Raw genomic sequence first — 23,904 nt, 5'->3', positions numbered from 1 at the left:
TATTTTCTTTTTTTTATCAGTGTGTAAGAGGCCCTGCTTCTCTTACGTATTGAGAGAGAGAAAGCATTTCTGTGGCAGTGTGCGTCGGGGTTGAACACAGCAGGGGGTAAGCTGGGGCAAACACAGCGAGGACAATGCGTCAACAGAGGAGGGAGGGTGACAGGTCGACCAAAGGAAGTGGAAGTCGCTCATTCCGCTTTTAGAAAGAGGCGTCGGAGATCCAGTGTTATTCGAACTACTGACGGTATATAAAAGGAGAAGGCCAAGAATATCTTCAAACACACACACACACACACACACACAAAGACGATACATTCATGTTTACTCCGTATGACGCTGGGAGAGAGAGAGAGAGAGAGAGAGAGAGAGAGAGAGAGAGAGAGAGAGAGAGAGAGAGAGAGAGAGAGAGGCAACAAATACAAACATCTATACAGAGCACAGTCCAATACATCATACTACAGTGACCATACTGATGATGATGATGATGATGCTATGGAGGGGGCCACATTACGTCACACGCAGGAATGTTTATGTTACGGTAATAACACAGAGAGAGAGAGAGAGAGAGAGAGAGAGAGAGAGAGAGAGAGAGAGAGAGAGAGAGAGAGGGCCTGTGTATGATATAGTACAAAGTGTATAATTTACGTGCTACAGAGCGACGCTGGTGATTACGTGTGGCGGGTTACATGATGCAGGCTGGGGCCGAGGGCTTAGCAAACTCTGGGTAAAGTAAGAGGGGGTTAGCCTCAGCACAATGACATCAGTGAAGCGATCAAAAGAGCGTTCGATGCCTCGAAATCTGAGGCTTCGAATCACTGATTTTAAGGCAGTAAATAATACGTTCGGGTGTACGTGTTGTCCAGCAGATGCAAGGGAAGAACTGATACTTAGAATGTCCGCAGTCACAGTCCTCTGTAACTGCAATTTACCTGTAACGCCAATGTATCCTGACGGCGGTAACAACTCACTGCCCGATACAGTGTCAAATATTTCTCATCCGGGAGTTTTCATTGGTCTGGACGCGACATTATTCCTAAGCGGTTCTACTACACCAGCATGCCAGGTGTGTCAAGGTGTCTGCACGGTGGTTCTACTACACCAGCATGCCAGGTGTGTCAAGGTGTCTGCACGGTGGTTCTACTACACCAGCATGCCAGGTGTGTCAAGGTGTCTATGGTTGGGAGCCGTTAGTCCACACTGTACTACTGCAGTGAGGACGCTGTGGGGTATGGCTCTACTCAGACCGAGTCTGGTAGGAGGGAGTGACGCCTCTGTCCCCTGTGTGGGGGTCTCCCATATGGACTATCATGACTTGTCATTGATCTGAATCCTAGTCGCGGCTGTCGGTCCGCTGTTAACCCAGCTGTTCATCCTCTCCACAGAGCTGGTTGATGAATTGGGGTATCGAGCTAAGGGTTGGATATATATATATATATATATATATATATATATATATATATATATATATATATATATATATATATATATATATACGACCTGTATATTACCTACCGTGACCTACACATGAGCTGGTGTGACCCCAGCCTACACATGGCTTACCGTGACCCCACCCTACACATTCCCCAAGCCTACACTCCACCCTCTATGTAAATGATCTTTAAACCTCCGATAGTCATCTTTGCTACACTAAACGTGGGAAAACCCAATCCCACATACGAAGCTGGAGTTTGACTCCGGCATTCTGAGCCGGTATGAAGCAAGCGTTCGACTCCGACAGTGTGAAGCAGTATACTGGATGATCAAGATGTTTCGTTTCCAAGCCACTGATTCTCACCCCGGAAGCTCAATGAGATCTTGGGGTTCAAAAGAGCACCAAGGAGGTGAAACCCGAGCCATTTTTTGGGTGGGGGGCCTGTGGCGTGATTATCAAGTGTGAGTCACGTGACGTTCATTGTGAGTCGGAGATTCGTCAGCGTGTCGTCTTCACGGTGTCGAAGCTCCTTTAAGGCCGAAGCGCTTCGGATCACTCTCCGCACTTGGCTGCTCAACCGCATCGAATTCCAGTGAGGTCTCTTGAAAAATCTATATTGTTTACATTTATTTTTTTTAATCCTAATCTGATCTTAGATAAATTTGATGTCGATGGTCCGATTGTCTCCTGTCGTCTTCCGAGAAAAAGGTATTTAGAAGAAAAAAAAAAGATGGTTCAAAAGGCGACGGTGAATGAGCTCGCCAGAGGGTTCAATAACTGTCTCGAATATAAGAATGATCTTGAATCACTGACCGTATCTCATTATTAATTGTTTTTTTACTTGTTTTTGTAGAAAGCGAAAAATTCAGCCTCTCACTTGACCTCCTTGATGTACACAGGGACTACCTTCCACCACGTACACACACACCTTCTCACACGTACACACAGACAACCTTCACTCACGCACGTACAGACCACCTTCCTCCATGTATATGTAGTCCACCTTCCCCCCTCCCCCTCACGTACACATAGACCTCCTTACTCCAACGTATACACGGACCACCTTCCCCCACGTACATACAAACCATTTACCCCACGTACACACAGCCCATCCCCCTAATGTACAATCATACCACCTCCTCCTCACCCACGTCTTATACATCACTAGACCCCTACACGAACCACTGAATTCCCTCACGTACATACACTCACCTCCTGACATCACCGCCGTACATCGCTACCACACCCACTGAGACTCCCCCCCCACCAACACACTTACATACAGATCCGTATATACCCATACACCCCACACAGACGGTTTCTCTATCACCCCCAAAGTTCCTTCTCTGTCCATGACGCGTCGATGGATATCGGAAAGCAAAAGGATATGCGTAACCATGTCATCAACTTGCCAAAACAAATGCTCGATGGACAGACCGTAAATATATACCGTGGCTTCTGATGAACCTCTCTCTCTCGCCTCCTGAGAGAGACACCGGCCGACCCTAATATCACGTGTAATTTGGTGAATAATTATCTCGTACGTTTCCTGCTTGTTGTTGCCCGTGTGTTCACAGCGAGCGATTTCTTTTTTGAAGACACCCGTCGCAATACGGTGCCCAGGCCGCTTAACTCGGGGTCTCTCTCTCTCCCTCTTACTCCCCTCTCCTGTAGGGCTATTACTCAAACGCAGGCAATGCGATCCTCACAGTGGAATTACGAGAGTGGCTTTGGGGGGCCGAGTGAGCGAGCCATGCAACCCCCTTCGCTAATGGAGGCCTCTTACCCAAAAACATGAAGCTCTTAGGGCCGAAGTTTCTGTGTTGAATTGCAAAATTAGCAGAAAAAGAAAAAAAAAAAAACCCAGCCACTCACCCACCCACCACTACCCTTCATCATCTATTTCACCCAGCACTAAATGATGGGCAATTTATCCCTGTCATTAGATGTTCTAATTCCAGCAGGAAACACTCCGGCCAACGTTGACTTCATCACTCCTGCTTAAGAAATTGCCATATCTTGCATATTAATTCGGGGTAATGGGAGCTACAAGGGCGTAATTGGTTTTAAACGCTTAGGTAACCATTGGTTGAAGGCCAAATGAGGGGGGAGCGAACTGGCAGCGTCTTAATATAACTCAATAGTAATTAGGGAATAAATTGGCGATCCCGCGTGGCCTCCAATCCCCAATCCCCCCTCCTCCCTCCTTCCCCTGGTCAAGGTTCCGGATTACAGGAAACAAGAGGGGGATTATTTCATTCTTTTTTTTTTTCTCCCGGCGATTTATTAACGACTTTCTCGTATAGTTCTATGAAGAATCGAGGTTCATTAACTCTCCCTCCCTCTAGGGTATGACGGTACGATCCCTGAGCACGACGGTGGTGAGGTACGAAGGTACGATCCTTGAGCACGAACGGTAGTGCAGTTCAGTACGAAGGTGCGATCCTTGAGCACGACGGTACGGCCCTTCAGTACGACGGTACGATCCTTGAGCACGACGGTACGGCCCTTCAGTACGACGGTACGATCCTTGAGCACGACGGTACGGCCCTTCAGTACGACGGTACGATCCTTGAACACGACGGTACGATCCTTGAGCACGACGGTACAGCCTTTCAGTACAACGGTACGATCCTTGAGCACGACGGTACGAACTCTACGTGCAACAGCGTGGCCTTTGACCTGACCCCTACGTAGAAGAACGTGTTCACTTCTAAACGAGTATAAGATACCAGAGTGAACATCTACGACTTTTGCGTTATAAATGTTCTCTGTTCTTCATAGTTCCAGAACACATTTCTCAGTCATGATTACCGGAGGCGGAAATGGTCATCAACGGTAATGTAATCCAGGGAAGGCATGTGCACGTTATACCCAGGACTGAGTTTCCATACGGGCGATCACTCGGCGTCCTGTTTCGTTCAGCGTGAAGCAGTAACGCAAACGTTCATTTAACCGCACAGAAATTCATTTGATAGTAAGCTATTTGTATCATAAAGTCAGAAAGAGGAAGAAGAACAATATTATATATATATATATATATATATATATATATATATATATATATATATATATATATATATATAACACAGAATTAATCTTATCTTTAATCTTCAAGGGTTTCAATAAGCTCACAGGAACTTGGGGTATTCGATGGTTCGGACAGACTCGAAGCTTCACCGTCTCGCATCCTCTGAACCGCCACGTAGAGGATGGTAATACCAGGCATTATATGATCCGAGTTACGACCCATACGGGGATCAGACACTATGTTATCTGTCCTGGGCCTCATACGAAGCTTCCAGCCGTCCAACGGAAGACTCCCACAGACTACTACACTCGAAATCAGCAGCTGAAGGGAGTCTAACACTCGGTCTCCCGACACTGTTTCGTCTTCGATAGAAAACCAGGATAGGACTCCACGCAGACCTCTGTCGACTGGAGAACACCAGTTGCCTCCACACACACACACACACACAGTACTGCGGCCGAAGCAAAAGCCCCCTCCAAGAAGTACTCTCCAATATAAAGCAGTTGTCCTCTACTACATGACACTGAAACATTAACTTCTCTCGCGTAAAACCATACAAAACGAATACAAACCACAAATTAACTTACTAACCCAACTAACACAGTGATTACAACCCATTTTAAAACCCTTACAATTATCTGTTATGTTTAACAAATGAAATTCAGTCATACCCCTCACGAATACTCGTCAAACATTTACAACAATGATGCAAATATATGAATAATTTTGGCACAAACATAATACAACTTACAATCACTGGAGGTAATGTTGTTTAGCGAGTGGACAGTCACAATGACTTGTGGCTTGTTGTTATAACCAGTGCCACGCTCGTTTACATATACCCTCAGCCTGGGTGCTATAATATGTAACACAGCCACCAGAATACAATCCTCTAACAGCCAGTAACCACCCTATAGACGAGATGGCTCACTCATCTGAACTACTTCTCTGATCTAACTCTGTCTCTGCTTTTGGCTCTAACGCATTACCTCCCCTTCATTCATCAACCAATCACATAACTCGCACACGTTCCACCTAGGCCAATCACACATTCCCTCGGCTCGCTACGCAATTGTGGCTAAGAGTTCACCGAAACTGCTAACTACTCCATAGTTTGAGCCACCCCATACCTTGATAAGTTGTTAGAACGCATTACTAGATACACGGATATAATATATATATATATATATATATATATATATATATATATATATATATATATATATATATATTTTTTTTTTTTTTTTCCATACTATTCGCCATTTCCCGTGTTAGCGAGGTAGCGTTAAGAACAGAGGACTGGGCCTTTTTGGAACATCCTCACCTGGCCCCCTTCTCTGTTCCTTCTTTTGGAAAATTAAAAAAAAAAAACAAGAGGGGAGGATTTCCAGCACCCCCGCCCCCTTCCCTTTTAGTCGCCTTCTACGACACGAAGGGAATACCTGGGAAGTATTCTTTCTCCCCTATCCCCAGGGATAATATATATATATATATATATATATATATATATATATATATATATATATATATATATATATACGTACAGTGATTTGGTATAGGAAAATATCACAAGACTCTGTCATTATCCCATTTTGCACCGTTGCGGAGATAATGGCTTCCCTGATAGCTGAGATAAGATTTAATGTCTCTCAGAGCACCTCCATGTCCCTCGTTGGTGAAATATGTAATGCTAATGGCTGTCATTAAGGTCCGGTAATGGGGTCACGTGACCATCTCGTCCATGACGCGGAGGTCTGTTGTATCAACAAGAGAAAAATGGGACCCCCATGCCGACCTCCCCCTTGTGTCACGCCACTGGAAATAAACTTGTTTACCACACTCCTTTTTAACCTCGTAAATCTGACCCCGAGGATAAATGACCTCAAACGGCCATAAAACTGTGACATTAGGAAACGTGAAATGAATTATGCGCATACCAAGATGGTGGTTTGGGGAGAGGGATGGCGGAGAGATGATGGGGAGCGGGTGTGAGAGGGGTGAGGGAGGGTAGAAATGGCGACTGGGGAGGATAAGCGGGGCGAAAGGTGAAGAAGGAGGGAAGCTGTAGATGAAAAAAAAAAAAAAGGGAAATGTACTTTTCTGACACTGTCTTATTTCAACGTCCAAAATACTGCTCAAGCATGAGGGGGACCGCGTTTAAAATCAGGATCAGATGAAGAAGTCGTTTTCTTTCGTTTTCTTTTATCATTCGTATTTCGGCGATATTCATCATTTCTACCTTGGTATCTGTAGCCGGTCTGGCGTCTGTACAAACCTTAGCTGATGACGTGACATACCGTGAACGTAATGTACCTATCTGCATTGTGTGAGAGAGAGAGAGAGAGAGAGAGAGAGAGAGAGAGAGAGAGAGAGAGAGAGAGAGAGAGAGAGAGAGAGAGAGAGAGTTCGACACTCGTGGGACCCCCATGTCTTGATGTTGCTCTGTCGTACAATTCTTTAAACGTTCTGCATTGCTGTCTACGTGTGTGTGTGTGTGTGTGTGTGCGCGTGTGTGTGTGACTACTACTTCTGCTGCTACCATTACTACTACTACTACTACTACTAAAAATACTAATGATAAAGTCTTAAAAGACAACTAAACAATATCAACTATGAATGAAACAATTAATATCTTTATTCTTACCATTGCCTCATCTCTCGTCCGAAGCAATCCACTCTCTCTCTCTCTCTCTCTCTCTCTACGGGACAAGGTGAAGGAGATGGGTCGGGGTGGGTCGTGGTAGGTGGTGGGTCGCGGTGGGTCAGGAGGGGGGGTAAGGACAGAGGTCGGTGGGCTAAGCAAACACGGCCCAGCCCAGGAGATGATCCTCCCCACTACCTGTTATTTTCCGGGCGGTCGACTAGGCCGGCACACACACAAGCCGACGGCCAGCCCGCCCTTTCCCCGACTCGCCTCTGTAGGTCGATTGTTCGTGAGAAGTGATCGAATTAGGCCGGCATTTAGCAGCCACTTTGTGGAGAGGGAGGGAGGGAGGGACGGGAAGACGGGTGGTGGTGGGGGGGGGGAGGTGAACGAGAGAGAGAGAGAGAGAGAGAGAGAGAGAGAGAGAGAGAGAGAGAGAGAGAGAGAGAGAGATTAACGTTGAGTCTGTATATATATTTGTGTGTGTGTGTGTGTGTGTGTGTGTGTGTGTGTGTGTGCATCAGTCTATCCATACACGCCCCTGCGTCCATGTGCGTTTGGATTGATCTCTCGTGTGTGTGTGTGTGTGTGTGTGTGTGTGTGTTCTCAGCAGCTAATCTCCCTGTGCTTGTTCGTATGACTCCACTCCTCTCCCTGTGTTTGCACGCCCTCCCACCCTATTGTACGTGTGTTTGCCGCTCCTTTTCCGCTTGTCTTAAGTGGTTAGTGTGACCCCCCCCCGTCCCTCCCTGATCTCTCTATGTCGTCTGAGGGATCTGTTTGCCTTTGAGACTCGATCAAAAACGAGTGGGTTATATTTTGTCTGCTTCGTCCAGACAGGTTTATAGACGGGGTGTTCTTAATGCCTCACTTTGTTTGCCTTTCCTTACGGTAATCTGTTTGTGTTTCTCAGGTTTCCTTTATATATATATATATATATATATATATATATATATATATATATATATATATATATATATATATATATATATATATATTGGCATTTTGCCAGACTTCTTCCTTCTCAATAAAACTCTCGCTCTGTAAAAGTATCTGTCTGTTTACCAATCTGTCTGTCTAATTTCCCCTAAATCTGTCTACCGTTTTCATCATCACGTCTCTATTTCTGTATCAGTTTGTCTGTCTCATTCTCCTTTTGTCTGTTCGTCGGTTTGACTGTCTGTTAGAAGCTCTCTCTCTCTCTCTCTCTCTCTCTCTCTCTCTCTCTCTCTCTCTCTCTCTCACTTGTTTCTCCCTGGCAAATGCTTGGCGTCTTGTAGGGAACACTTAGCCAATCTCTTCTGTTTCAAACATAGAGAGAGAGAGAGAGAGAGAGAGAGAGAGAGAGAGAGAGAGAGAGAGAGAGAGAGAGAGAGAGAGAGAGAGAGAGAGAGAGAGCCAGCAATAAACGAACGTTACAGCCAAGATATCACTCGATATCAAAACCATTCCGCATGTATATGGCTGAATTATATTCAGATCGGAAGAAAAAAAAAAATCATGGGGGGTGGGAGGGGGGGAAAGGGTTGTTATCTCACCACTTTACGCGTCTCTTTTGCATTCTGAGAGCACAATATATTAGCTGGTCTCCATATGTGGCATTATATCTGGCCCAACTTGGTATCCTACCTCGACAGACTGAGAGGTAGAGAAGGGGTGTTCGAACCGCACAAAACGAGTTTCGAAACCTTTAAAAAATATATTTGATATGGAAATCTCTCTGAATCTAAATGCATTCTGAGTTGTTCCGATCTCCTTAATGATCATTTAAGGCGTCCTGAAACCCGGTATAAACGGTGTCCCGCCTGATAAACAGTGATGTGGCCTTTTACAGCTACTGTGCAGTCTTGCAAAGTATCAACTGGCACCAACGTCTTGGAAATGATCTTGTAATCTGATGGTAAATCAGTGCACCTGAAACTGTTCAGAGAACGAAAGAGGAACTCGATCATTTCATCCACTTTTCCCCACAGAGAAGAGATTTCGCACATGTTGCTTCCACCCGATGAGGCAAAACTGCGCAAGATGAGGAAGAGTAAAGTCCTGTGTTCGAAGGAGCGTCTTCGAGACGTCAGCCATCCTTAGGACACGACGAACACCTTCTCAACATAAACCAAGACTCTTCATGCACACGATGCAACTACCAACAAGGAAGACAACATACATTCCACTACTCAATTGCCCTGCACTCTCTAGGTACATAGATGCACACACACACACACACACACACACCACACACACACACCACACACACACACACACACACACACACACACACACACACACACATCATCATCATCACAACACTTTATATACCTTGTAGTCCCGACCGGCGGACATGGCCGGCTTCCTGAGTGCTGCAGGAGCGTCATAAAGATAGTAAAGACTCCTGAAAGGGCAGGAAATAAATAAGTCACACCAAAAACTGAGAAATTTTTTAAAAATTTCTGTAGAAAACCATAGGGTCATTCGCGTGGTCGCCTCCGAGGTCACAGTGAAAAAAAAAAAAAAGACTCCAGTAACACCTAATGGTATGGTTAGTCTTTTGAAAACTGCTTAAGGTACAAGCTCACTATCATGATAAGCTTCCAGCAATAAAAACTTTATATACACAAGAATATTGTTGCTGGGGTACACGACTTACGCAAGTCTGACGGGGCTCATAAAAGACGCATATAAACCGTGTGTGTGTGTGTATATATATATATATATATATATATATATATATATATATATATATATATATATATATATACATATATACACGGGCTAGTTCAAGGGGCACCATCTCTGGGCTAGTTCTAACAAGGGGTACCATTTCTGGGCTAGTTCTAACAAGGGGTACCATTTCTGGGCTAGTTCTGACAAGGGGGCACCATCTCTGGGCTAGTTCTAACAAGGGGGCACCATCTCTGGGCTAGTTCTAACACGTGGAACAATCTCTGGGATAGTTCTAACGCTAGCTCTAATGGCAAGGACCTCCTCTAGGCTAGCTGTAACAAGAAGTACCACCTCTATGCTACCTCTAATGGGGGGCGGGGGAGTCATGCGAGTTCCACAGATACTGAATAGCTAGACAGTAATTAGACCCGCTCTCAACCATTGATCAGATATCGTAGTCTACAGTAACTATACACAGGAGTAGATTAGAAAGGGGGGGTTGTCTACAAGCCATCTTGGTATGCTGGCGTTAGTAATGCTTCGGGTGTTCACCGATGTATATATACGCTGGTGTTAGTCGGGGTGTTTCACGGATGTATATCTGATGTATAACAGGTCTGTCTAGAGTCCTATCCTCGACGAGGGACGTACAGGACCGAGTGAGGGATAGTTCCGGAAGGACGGAGGGTAAGGAAGAGGGAGAGGAGAGGGATAGGGAGGGAGGAGGCGGTATTTCATAAGTCTCCTGGGGGATGGGTTGGTTCCCAGGCCATTGTGGTGAACATCAGGTGAAGGAACAGACTTATCAACGCTACGTCGCACCCGACGACGAGGGGTGTAGGTGTGGGGGCTTTGGGGTGGGTCAGGACGGGGTCCCCCTTGGGCGGGGGAAAGGGAGTCGGAGGGGGGTTTCTGGGGTAGGGGGGATGTTATTGTGGGGGGTGGGTGAGGGAGGCAAGTGCTCTAACTGGTTTTAGATGGGGGGAGTGAAGTGGTCGTAGCTGAAGATTGATAGATATACAACAGATAGATGGAGAGATAGAGGAATAGATCAATAGAAAGGAAAGTAGGTATATTGACTAGTAGACATGTGTGCAGATAGATAGATACTAGATAGACAGATAGACAGGTAGATAATCATAAGGGCAAGATAATGGCTTATTGTGTTCTTTTCTGTTCCCTTAACCTTTTCGTAGAATAAAATAGTTATTGCTTATCGCAGCAAATAACTGACACACGACAAAATAAACAAAAAATAAACAACAACGAATGAATTGAGAATATTCACACATGGCAACACTGCACCACACACACACACACACACACACACACACACACACACACACACACACACACAACTCGCAAAACTAAAAGAAAATCGCTCAGTAAATATTGAGGAACATTATTATAACAATAAATTGGAACCTTCCCAACATATATGACACTTATGAGAGTTATTATCACCACACACACTGGCCTCCCTAACCCCCCTTATATTACACGTCATAAATAAGAGGCATCATCTTAGCTTCTTATGATAAATATTGAAGCTTTATTTTCTGCTTCACATTTCCTTTTAACTCAGCAAATTCGTCTCATAACTTCTCGACGCAATCATTGGCGTTTGTTGCTGCGACGCAATGTATCGGCGTCTCTTGCTACGACGCAATGTATTGGCGTCTCTTGCTGCGACGCAATGTATCGGCGTCTCTTGCTACGACGCAATGTATTGGCGTCTCTTGCTGCGACGCAATCACTGACGTTTCTTGCTGCGACGCAATCACTGACGTTTCTTGCTGCGACGCAATGTATCGGCGTCTCTTGCTACGACACAATCATTGGCGTTTGTTGCTGCGACGCAATGTATCGGCGTCTCTTGCTACGACACAATCATTGGCGTTTGTTGCTGCGACGCAATCACTGACGTTTCTTGCTGCGACGCAATCACTGACGTTTCTTGCTGCGACGCAATCACTGACGTTTCTTGCTGCGACGCAATCACTGACGTTTCTTGCTGCGACGCAATCACTGACGTTTCTTGCTGCGACGCAATCACTGACGTTTCTTGCTGCGACGCAATCACTGACGTTTCTTGCTGCGACGCAATCACTGACGTTTCTTGCTGCGACGCAATCACTGACGTTTCTTGCTGCGACGCAATGTATCGGCGTCTCTTGCTACGACACAATCATTGGCGTTTGTTGCTGCGACGCAATCACTGACGTTTCTTGCTGCGACGCAATCACTGACGTTTCTTGCTGCGACGCAATCACTGACGTTTCTTGCTGCGACGCAATCACTGACGTTTCTTGCTGCGACGCAATCACTGACGTTTCTTGCTGCGACGCAATCACTGACGTTTCTTGCTGCGACGCAATCACTGACGTTTCTTGCTGCGACGCAATGTATCGGCGTCTCTTGCTACGACGCAATGTATTGGCGTCTCTTGCTGCGACGCAATCACTGACGTTTCTTGCTGCGACGCAATGTATCGGCGTCTCTTGCTACGACACAATCATTGGCGTTTGTTGCTGCGACGCAATCACTGACGTTTCTTGCTGCGACGCAATCATTGGCGTTTGTTGCTGCGACGCAATGTATCGGCGTCTCTTGCTACGACACAATCATTGGCGTTTGTTGCTGCGACGCAATGTATCGGCGTCTCTTGCTACGACACAATCATTGGCGTTTGTTGCTGCGACGCAATCATTGGCGTTTGTTGCTGCGACGCAATCACTGACGTTTCTTGCTGCGACGCAATGTATCGGCGTCTCTTGCTACGACGCAATGTATTGGCGTCTCTTGCTGCGACGCAATGTATCGGCGTCTCTTGCTACGACGCAATGTATTGGCGTCTCTTGCTGCGACGCAATCATTGGCGTTCCTTGCTGTGACGCAATGTATCGGCGTCTCTTGCTACGACACAATCATTGGCGTTTGTTGCTGCGACGCAATCACTGACGTTTCTTGCTGCGACGCAATCATTGGCGTTCCTTGCTGTGACGCAATGTATCGGCGTCTCTTGCTACGACACAATCATTGGCGTTTGTTGCTGCGACGCAATCACTGACGTTTCTTGCTGCGACGCAATGTATCGGCGTCTCTTGCTACGACACAATCATTGGCGTTTGTTGCTGCGACGCAATCACTGACGTTTCTTGCTGCGACGCAATGTATCGGCGTCTCTTGCTACGACGCAATGTATTGGCGTCTCTTGCTGCGACGCAATCACTGACGTTTCTTGCTGCGACGCAATCACTGACGTTTCTTGCTGCGACGCAATCACTGACGTTTCTTGCTGCGACGCAATGTATCGGCGTCTCTTGCTACGACGCAATGTATTGGCGTCTCTTGCTGCGACGCAATCATTGGCGTTTGTTGCTGCGACGCAATCACTGACGTTTCTTGCTGCGACGCAATCATTGGCGTTTGTTGCTGCGACGCAATCATTGGCGTTTGTTGCTGCGACGCAATCACTGACGTTTCTTGCTGCGACGCAATGTATCGGCGTCTCTTGCTACGACACAATCATTGGCGTTTGTTGCTGCGACGCAATGTATCGGCGTCTCTTGCTACGACGCAATGTATTGGCGTCTCTTGCTGCGACGCAATCACTGACGTTTCTTGCTGCGACGCAATCACTGACGTTTCTTGCTGCGACGCAATGTATCGGCGTCTCTTGCTACGACGCAATGTATTGGCGTCTCTTGCTGCGACGCAATCACTGACGTTTCTTGCTGCGACGCAATCACTGACGTTTCTTGCTGCGACGCAATCACTGACGTTTCTTGCTGCGACGCAATGTATCGGCGTCTCTTGCTACGACGCAATGTATTGGCGTCTCTTGCTGCGACGCAATGTATCGGCGTCTCTTGCTACGACGCAATGTATTGGCGTCTCTTGCTGCGACGCAATCATTGGCGTTTGTTGCTGCGACGCAATCATTGGCGTTTGTTGCTGCGACGCAATCACTGACGTTTCTTGCTGCGACGCAATCATTGGCGTTTGTTGCTGCGACGCAATCACTGACGTTTCTTGCTGCGACGCAATCACTGACGTTTCTTGCTGCGACGCAATGTATCGGCGTCTCTTGCTACGACACAATCATTGGCGTTTGTTGCTGCGACGCAATCACTGACGTTTCTTGCTGCGACGCAATCACTGACGTTTCTTGCTGCGACGCAATCACTGACGTTTCTTGCTGCGACGCAATGTATCGGCGTCTCTTGCTACGACGCAATGTATTGGCGTCTCTTGCTGCGACGCAATCACTGACGTTTCTTGCTGCGACGCAATGTATCGGCGTCTCTTGCTACGACACAATCATTGGCGTTTGTTGCTGCGACGCAATCACTGACGTTTCTTGCTGCGACGCAATGTATCGGCGTCTCTTGCTACGACGCAATGTATTGGCGTCTCTTGCTGCGACGCAATCACTGACGTTTCTTGCTGCGACGCAATCACTGACGTTTCTTGCTGCGACGCAATCACTGACGTTTCTTGCTGCGACGCAATGTATCGGCGTCTCTTGCTACGACACAATCATTGGCGTTTGTTGCTGCGACGCAATCACTGACGTTTCTTGCTGCGACGCAATGTATCGGCGTCTCTTGCTACGACGCAATGTATTGGCGTCTCTTGCTGCGACGCAATCACTGACGTTTCTTGCTGCGACGCAATCATTGGCGTTTGTTGCTGCGACGCAATCACTGACGTTTCTTGCTGCGACGCAATCACTGACGTTTCTTGCTGCGACGCAATCACTGACGTTTCTTGCTGCGACGCAATGTATCGGCGTCTCTTGCTACGACACAATCATTGGCGTTTGTTGCTGCGACGCAATCACTGACGTTTCTTGCTGCGACGCAATCACTGACGTTTCTTGCTGCGACGCAATCACTGACGTTTCTTGCTGCGACGCAATGTATCGGCGTCTCTTGCTACGACACAATCATTGGCGTTTGTTGCTGCGACGCAATCATTGGCGTTTGTTGCTGCGACGCAATCACTGACGTTTCTTGCTGCGACGCAATCACTGACGTTTCTTGCTGCGACGCAATCACTGACGTTTCTTGCTGCGACGCAATCACTGACGTTTCTTGCTGCGACGCAATCACTGACGTTTCTTGCTGCGACGCAATCATTGGCGTTTGTTGCTGCGACGCAATCATTGGCGTTTGTTGCTGCGACGCAATCACTGACGTTTCTTGCTGCGACGCAATCACTGACGTTTCTTGCTGCGACGCAATCACTGACGTTTCTTGCTGCGACGCAATCACTGACGTTTCTTGCTGCGACGCAATGTATCGGCGTCTCTTGCTACGACGCAATGTATTGGCGTCTCTTGCTGCGACGCAATCACTGACGTTTCTTGCTGCGACGCAATCATTGGCGTTTGTTGCTGCGACGCAATGTATCGGCGTCTCTTGCTACGACACAATCATTGGCGTTTGTTGCTGCGACGCAATCACTGACGTTTCTTGCTGCGACGCAATCACTGACGTTTCTTGCTGCGACGCAATCACTGACGTTTCTTGCTGCGACGCAATGTATCGGCGTCTCTTGCTACGACACAATCATTGGCGTTTGTTGCTGCGACGCAATCACTGACGTTTCTTGCTGCGACGCAATGTATCGGCGTCTCTTGCTACGACGCAATGTATTGGCGTCTCTTGCTGCGACGCAATGTATCGGCGTCTCTTGCTACGACACAATCATTGGCGTTTGTTGCTGCGACGCAATGTATCGGCGTCTCTTGCTACGACACAATCATTGGCGTTTGTTGCTGCGACGCAATCACTGACGTTTCTTGCTGCGACGCAATCACTGACGTTTCTTGCTGCGACGCAATGTATCGGCGTCTCTTGCTACGACGCAATGTATTGGCGTCTCTTGCTGCGACGCAATCATTGGCGTTTGTTGCTGCGACGCAATGTATCGGCGTCTCTTGCTACGACGCAATGTATTGGCGTCTCTTGCTGCGACGCAATCACTGACGTTTCTTGCTGCGACGCAATCACTGACGTTTCTTGCTGCGACGCAATGTATCGGCGTCTCTTGCTACGACGCAATGTATTGGCGTCTCTTGCTGCGACGCAATCACTGACGTTTCTTGCTGCGACGCAATCACTGACGTTTCTTGCTGCGACGCAATCACTGACGTTTCTTGCTGCGACGCAATCACTGACGTTTCTTGCTGCGACGCAATCACTGACGTTTCTTGCTGCGACGCAATCATTGGCGTTTGTTGCTGCGACGCAATCACTGACGTTTCTTGCTGCGACGCAATGTATCGGCGTCTCTTGCTACGACGCAATGTATTGGCGTCTCTTGCTGCGACGCAATGTATCGGCGTCTCTTGCTGCGACGCAATGTATTGGCGTCTCTTGCTGCGACGCAATGTATCGGCGTCTCTTGCTACGACGCAATGTATTGACGTCTCTTGCTACGACACAATCATTGGCGTTTGTTGCTGCGACGCAATCATTGGCGTTCCTTGCTGTGACGCAATGTATCGGCGTCTCTTGCTACGACGCAATGTATTGGCGACTCTTGCCACGACGCAATGTATTGGCGTCTCTTGCTGCGACGCAATCACTGACGTTTCTTGCTGCGACACAATACTTTGGCGACTCTTGCTGCGACGCAACGCCCTGTCGTCTCTTGTTGCAACGCCCGGCTCTCTGGACTCGCTAAGACGTAACGCGAGGGATCGTCGCAGTCATTACAATCGGTGGTTATGCAGGCTGCGACGCTCTTCTCGTTGGAGTGCCTACGACGGTCGCAATGTTGGTTGCCGGTGATGTGCGGTAAGGGCGTCGGGGGCCTACTTCTTAGGCATACAAGGTTCTTAGATACCTCTATCAACCCTCGACGTAGACACACAAGACGTCATAAGACTCTAGAAAGACACTCTTAAATACCTAGAACGTTCATTGCTAAGATTCTCTACACTTCCTTAATCTCCAGACGCAGATATTCTAGACATTCTGTATCTTAAGTACAGACATCTGAAATGTACTATGTCCCAAAGACAAGGGCATTCTGCACCTTTAAGCCACAGACACAGAGATTCGAGAGATTCTAAATCCCCAGGTACAGACATCTGAAACATTCTATGTCCCCTGCGACACAGACGCTCTTTACATCCCGTAACGAAAAAGAGAGACATTTCATGACCTTAAGCAATCAGAAAAACAACTTACCTTACAGCCAATAATGGAGGCAGTTTCGTTGAGATGCACTTTAGGCTTCATTCCGAACCTGAAAAGATAAATGACGGTACAATAATCTCATGTTTCTATTACTCAAATTTATCACACAATATACCTTCATGAGTCTTATCAATGCTATGAGCAACACTTCATGTCAAACTCTGTGTTTTCGAAGCTCCGAATACATCTTCACTAACTCTTTTAACATCAACAGCAACGGTTCATTTAAAACTCTGTTTTCGAAGCTCCGAATACATCTTCATCAACTCCTTTAACATCAACAGCAACGGTTCATTTAAAACTCTGTGTTTTCGAAGCTCCGAACGTCATTTCGATCTCCGCTGAAGTTCAAGCCTCATTTTGGTGAGTGTAGCAGTGCCCTGAAGGAGATACACTGTCCCACTCACAGTCTGGTGGATTTCAGGGAGATGAAAAGGAGAGGTTCCCTGTGAGAGGACGTCTAAACTGACGCTCGCCAAGAGAGAGAGAGAGAGAGAGAGAGAGAGAGAGAGAGAGAGAGAGAGAGAGAGAGAGAGAGAGACAGAGAGAGAGAGAGACTCCCACGACTAACACAAAACAACTCGCAGCGATCAGGGACGTGCCAGAGTAGCAGCCACCACGGGTTGATTTATCATTTCCTCACTTTACAGACGAGAGAACGAAAGAAAAAAAAATATTTCAGAAAGAAAAATGAATTGAGAGTCCCTGCTCAAACATGAACTCTGTTTGTTGGTCGGATCCCGTTTCGAACGCAAGAGTTTAACTCACGTCATATGATTTACTGGTGAAGATAAAGTAAACATCAAAGATGGAGGAAAGTGCTTTATATCGTCATGAAAACCCCCCATAAAAGACACGTACATAGGCTCATTAAGGCTGAAAGGATTTTAAAAAAATATAAAGAACATTTGCAGGTCTCACGAATGGAGAAGGTGTCTCGGTCATTACGAAACTTGGGGAGTGGCACGAAATGAGACACACGATCAACCACATGATTATTGTGAAGTCATACGAGAGACTGGATGGTTTGAGGCTGGGAAATATCACCTTTCCAGATGTTCTGGTACGATTTCAAGATCGTTTTCTCTTCTCTTTTTTTTTTTATAAACTCTCCGAACAGTCATAGAAATGAAGACGCTTTTTGACTATCCGAACAGTCTTGGAAATGAGGACGCCAAGTCTCATCTGAATACAGGATCTCTAACGATATAAATAGCTTTAGGATATCAGGAAATCATAACATCTCCAAAGTTTATATATTTTTTTCAATCCTCTGACCAACAAAGTTTGCGAAAAAGTTTAGGCATTTCCAATCGCCAAAACATTATGAAAATACATTAGAAAATACCATTAGCAGTCTCACACACACACACACACACACACACAAACACACACGGAAAAACGTAAATACAGAAATTACTATGACTAAAACATTAAGGCCATTTCCTCAAGATAATCTCCCGTGCGAGAAACGGCCATTTCCCGCGTTAGCGAGGTAGCGTTAAGAACAGAGGACTGAGCCTTTGAGGGAATATCCTCACTTGGCCCCCACTCCTCTGTTCCTTCTTTAGGAAAACTAAAAACGAGAGTGGAGGATTTCCAGCACCCCCGCCCCCTTCCCTTTTTAGTCGCCTTCTACGACACGCAGGGAATATGTGGGAAGTATTCTTTCTCCCCTATCCCCAGGGATATATATATATATATATATATATATATATATATATATATATATATATATATATATATATATATATATATATATATAAACTTGAATGCGTACGTGGGTTTGACAATGTTAAAATTATCATTCCACTGTCACCATCGCGAGAATCAAGTCTACGGCCATTACTCTGCTGCCTTCGACAGCATATATATATATATATATATATATATATATATATATATATATATATATATATATATATATATATATATATGTATATACACGGGCCATTACCCTACCATTTCACCCCGCGATCAAATGTCGCAGAGAGAGAGAGAGAGAGAGAGAGAGAGAGAGAGAGAGAGAGAGAGAGAGAGAGAGAGAGAGAGAGAGAGAGAGAGAAATCCGTGGGAAGAAAAATGATAGAAATGGCAAATCTTGAACGAGTTTATGAGATCATTCGTAGCGTGGCGGAGCACCTCCGAGGTCTTCCAAGGAGCGAGGTGTCCTGAGAGGCCAAGAGCGAGCTAGAGGGAAGGACGCCTCCGTCAGCACCGACTGGGCCTCCTCCCTCAGGAGGGCAGGAGTAATGTATACCTCCCGCTGCGAATGACGTCACTCGTCACAGTGAATTCCTCTCTCTCTCTCTCTCTCTCTCTCTCTCTCTCTCTCTCTCTCTCTCTCTCTCTCTCTCTCTCTCTCGCAACAGGACAGTTCACCCGGCGCAGTCGCCAGGGTGCGCTGGGGTCGACACTGACAACGCACCCTGGCAAATCTCGCAACGCACCCTAGCGGAAATCACGACCCGACACAGCAAGCATTCGCAACGCACTCTGGGATCATCATCCCAACCCCAGCGGAGGAGCGGGTCATGCCCACCTCCTCCCACGACGCTCGAGGTGCCAGTATAAGCTGTCCTTTGGCACGAGTCATTGAGGGTCCCACTGAACACCGTAGACACACGGACCACAGTGGCCCCATGGTCCCATCTCGGGCTGAGTTCCAGCCCCCTCGGGTGGCTGGGCCGGCCACAACCGCCGGGCTCCAACGGAGCTGGAACTCGTCCATCAGCCAACCCGAGGAGAGATGAACAGCTAGGGTAGTCCGCTTTGCCCGTGTGTCCCTCTTTTGCCCTCCCGTCAGCCGCTTAGTCCGCCCGCGCGCGCGCGCGCGCTAAGGATCGAACAAGGGATTACAGAAGACATCAACGATCCTCACGTGTGCCTAGCACGTAGGGAAGGACGCGATTCCAGCCAATCAATCAAACTATGAGTTGTGATTTACGTAGTGGCTCTTCTTACCTGTTGTGGCCGTGGGATGGCCGCCCCTGTTGACCGGCTAATGAACCCGTCTTGCCTTGCGTGTCAACAATTCTTGCGCAGTAATTTTAATCAGCGGGTCCAGGTTCGCGTCCCGGTCCGGGCAGTCGGCCCACAACCAACCCAGCTATTTGGGGGTTCGTTTGCTCGATGACTGACTGCCTGGCGTAAGACGGGATGGTTGAAAGCCATGTTGAGGTTGGGACATGACGAGGAAACACCAGGCGACCACTGGCTGCGTTTCTTAACCTCAGGGTGGCCGAGGTGGCCATACGCTTTAACAAGGGTTCGAATCCGACTCATGGTGTGTAATGGACATACGCCCAAACACAATATCTAAACGCCTTACGGACGCATAAAAAAAAAATGTCTAACGTCCCACAAATGATAACTGACACCCTATACATGCAAAAATAAATATCCAGCGCCCAACACATGCAAAAGGGGGCTGTCCTCAGCACTACCTCCTCTCACACCATGACAGAAATTCGCTGTGTCGCATTTTCGAATTTGCCTCCTTCATCACCACCGCGGAAATGACCCCCTCCCTCCACCCTCCCTTTATTCTCCGCCTATTGATAATCCTGACTTACATCTGCATTTCCTTGGCATTTTCCAAGCGTAAATGTGGTGATCTTTCGCATCGTGAGGTGGAAAAAGACATTCTAGATTCTAATGGAAGACGGTATGTATTTTTTTCTATTGTGATTACCAAATTGCTCCTAGAATTCGTTTACTACATGACCGACAATCTTTCGAGTTTATCATCATGTTTTACCTGTGTTTATCATCGTTTTCTTTTCTTTTATTTAAGGATTTACGATAAGACCGGTTCATGTAACTCTTTGAACAAAGCGGTATCCTTCATGGGCATGATGAATTGGAACTTGAGCATGACGGTACGACCCTAGAGCACGACGGTGCTACCCTTGAGTACTACGGTACGACCCTTGAGCACGACGGTGCGACCCGTGAGTACGACCCTTGAGCACGACGGTACAGTACTTAAGCACGGTGGAACGGTCTTTAAGCACGACGGTACGACCCCAGAACACGACGGTGTGACCCTTGAGCACGATGGGATAACCTTTGGGCATGACAGTGCGACCTCTCAGCACAAATGCACGTGTCAGGTATGATGACCCATAATCATGTCTAAAAGTCGTACTCTCGTGCTCGAAGATCGTCCTGTCGTGCTCGAAGATCGTCCTGTCGTGCTCGAAGATCGTCCTGTCGTGCTCAAGGGTCGTCCTGTAGTGCTCGAAGATCGTCCTGTCGTGCTCGAAGATCGTCCTGTCGTGCTCGAAGATCGTCCTGTCGTGCTCGAAGATCGTCCTGTCGTGCTCGAAGATCGTCCTGTCGTGCTCGAAGATCGTCCTGTCGTGCTCGAAGATCGTCCTGTCGTGCTCGAAGATCGTCCTGTCGTGCTCGAAGATCGTCCTGTCGTGCTCGAAGATCGTCCTGTCGTGCTCGAAGATCGTCCTGTCGTGCTCGAAGATCGTCCTGTCGTGCTCGAAGATCGTCCTGTCGTGCTCGAAGATCGTCCTGTCGTGCTCGAAGATCGTCCTGTCGTGCTCGAAGATCGTCCTGTCGTGCTCGAAGATCGTCCTGTCGTGCTCGAAGATCGTCCTGTCGTGCTCGAAGATCGTCCTGTCGTGCTCGAAGATCGTCCTGTCGTGCTCGAAGATCGTCCTGTCGTGCTCGAAGATCGTCCTGTCGTGCTCGAAGATCGTCCTGTCGTGCTCGAAGATCGTCCTGTCGTGCTCGAAGATCGTCCTGTCGTGCTCGAAGATCGTCCTGTCGTGCTCGAAGATCGTCCTGTCGTGCTCGAAGATCGTCCTGTCGTGCTCGAAGATCGTCCTGTCGTGCTCGAAGATCGTCCTGTCGTGCTCGAAGATCGTCCTGTCGTGCTCGAAGATCGTCCTGTCGTGCTCGAAGATCGTCCTGTCGTGCTCGAAGATCGTCCTGTCGTGCTCGAAGATCGTCCTGTCGTGCTCGAAGATCGTCCTGTCGTGCTCGAAGATCGTCCTGTCGTGCTCGAAGATCGTCCTGTCGTGCTCGAAGATCGTCCTGTCGTGCTCGAAGATCGTCCTGTCGTGCTCGAAGATCGTCCTGTCGTGCTCGAAGATCGTCCTGTCGTGCTCGAAGATCGTCCTGTCGTGCTCGAAGATCGTCCTGTCGTGCTCGAAGATCGTCCTGTCGTGCTCGAAGATCGTCCTGTCGTGCTCGAAGATCGTCCTGTCGTGCTCGAAGATCGTCCTGTCGTGCTCGAAGATCGTCCTGTCGTGCTCGAAGATCGTCCTGTCGTGCTCGAAGATCGTCCTGTCGTGCTCGAAGATCGTCCTGTCGTGCTCGAAGATCGTCCTGTCGTGCTCGAAGATCGTCCTGTCGTGCTCGAAGATCGTCCTGTCGTGCTCGAAGATCGTCCTGTCGTGCTCGAAGATCGTCCTGTCGTGCTCGAAGATCGTCCTGTCGTGCTCGAAGATCGTCCTGTCGTGCTCGAAGATCGTCCTGTCGTGCTCGAAGATCGTCCTGTCGTGCTCGAAGATCGTCCTGTCGTGCTCGAAGATCGTCCTGTCGTGCTCGAAGATCGTCCTGTCGTGCTCGAAGATCGTCCTGTCGTGCTCGAAGATCGTCCTGTCGTGCTCGAAGATCGTCCTGTCGTGCTCGAAGATCGTCCTGTCGTGCTCGAAGATCGTCCTGTCGTGCTCGAAGATCGTCCTGTCGTGCTCGAAGATCGTCCTGTCGTGCTCGAAGATCGTCCTGTCGTGCTCGAAGATCGTCCTGTCGTGCTCGAAGATCGTCCTGTCGTGCTCGAAGATCGTCCTGTCGTGCTCGAAGATCGTCCTGTCGTGCTCGAAGATCGTCCTGTCGTGCTCGAAGATCGTCCTGTCGTGCTCGAAGATCGTCCTGTCGTGCTCGAAGATCGTCCTGTCGTGCTCGAAGATCGTCCTGTCGTGCTCGAAGATCGTCCTGTCGTGCTCGAAGATCGTCCTGTCGTGCTCGAAGATCGTCCTGTCGTGCTCGAAGATCGTCCTGTCGTGCTCGAAGATCGTCCTGTCGTGCTCGAAGATCGTCCTGTCGTGCTCGAAGATCGTCCTGTCGTGCTCGAAGATCGTCCTGTCGTGCTCGAAGATCGTCCTGTCGTGCTCGAAGATCGTCCTGTCGTGCTCGAAGATCGTCCTGTCGTGCTCGAAGATCGTCCTGTCGTGCTCGAAGATCGTCCTGTCGTGCTCGAAGATCGTCCTGTCGTGCTCGAAGATCGTCCTGTCGTGCTCGAAGATCGTCCTGTCGTGCTCGAAGATCGTCCTGTCGTGCTCGAAGATCGTCCTGTCGTGCTCGAAGATCGTCCTGTCGTGCTCGAAGATCGTCCTGTCGTGCTCGAAGATCGTCCTGTCGTGCTCGAAGATCGTCCTGTCGTGCTCGAAGATCGTCCTGTCGTGCTCGAAGATCGTCCTGTCGTGCTCGAAGATCGTCCTGTCGTGCTCGAAGATCGTCCTGTCGTGCTCGAAGATCGTCCTGTCGTGCTCGAAGATCGTCCTGTCGTGCTCGAAGATCGTCCTGTCGTGCTCGAAGATCGTCCTGTCGTGCTCGAAGATCGTCCTGTCGTGCTCGAAGATCGTCCTGTCGTGCTCGAAGATCGTCCTGTCGTGCTCGAAGATCGTCCTGTCGTGCTCGAAGATCGTCCTGTCGTGCTCGAAGATCGTCCTGTCGTGCTCGAAGATCGTCCTGTCGTGCTCGAAGATCGTCCTGTCGTGCTCGAAGATCGTCCTGTCGTGCTCGAAGATCGTCCTGTCGTGCTCGAAGATCGTCCTGTCGTGCTCGAAGATCGTCCTGTCGTGCTCGAAGATCGTCCTGTCGTGCTCGAAGATCGTCCTGTCGTGCTCGAAGATCGTCCTGTCGTGCTCGAAGATCGTCCTGTCGTGCTCGAAGATCGTCC

At 48.2% G+C, this 23,904-nt stretch overlaps 1 protein-coding gene and 1 long non-coding RNA gene across 5 annotated transcripts in view; one reads left to right on the top strand and one right to left on the bottom strand.

Moving 5' to 3' along the window:
- The window catches only part of LOC139753799 (uncharacterized), a 193,698-nt gene that overhangs the window by 49,502 nt on the left and 120,292 nt on the right, over positions 1 to 23,904 (bottom strand). For both annotated transcript variants that reach the window (XR_011713773.1, XR_011713774.1), the window contains exon 3: positions 16,974 to 17,031. This is a non-coding gene — a long non-coding RNA (uncharacterized lncRNA). The remainder of the gene's footprint in view (positions 1 to 16,973; positions 17,032 to 23,904) is intronic.
- LOC139753798 (homeobox protein engrailed-1a-like) overlaps positions 1 to 23,904 on the top strand; it is a 177,345-nt gene that overhangs the window by 36,685 nt on the left and 116,756 nt on the right. The window lies entirely within an intron of this gene.

This window comes from Panulirus ornatus, chromosome 15 (genome assembly GCF_036320965.1).
Source record: "Panulirus ornatus isolate Po-2019 chromosome 15, ASM3632096v1, whole genome shotgun sequence".
NCBI lineage: Eukaryota > Metazoa > Arthropoda > Malacostraca > Decapoda > Palinuridae > Panulirus > Panulirus ornatus.
Note: the sequence above shows the minus strand (reverse complement) of the source record. Positions and strands in the feature narration are given on the sequence as shown.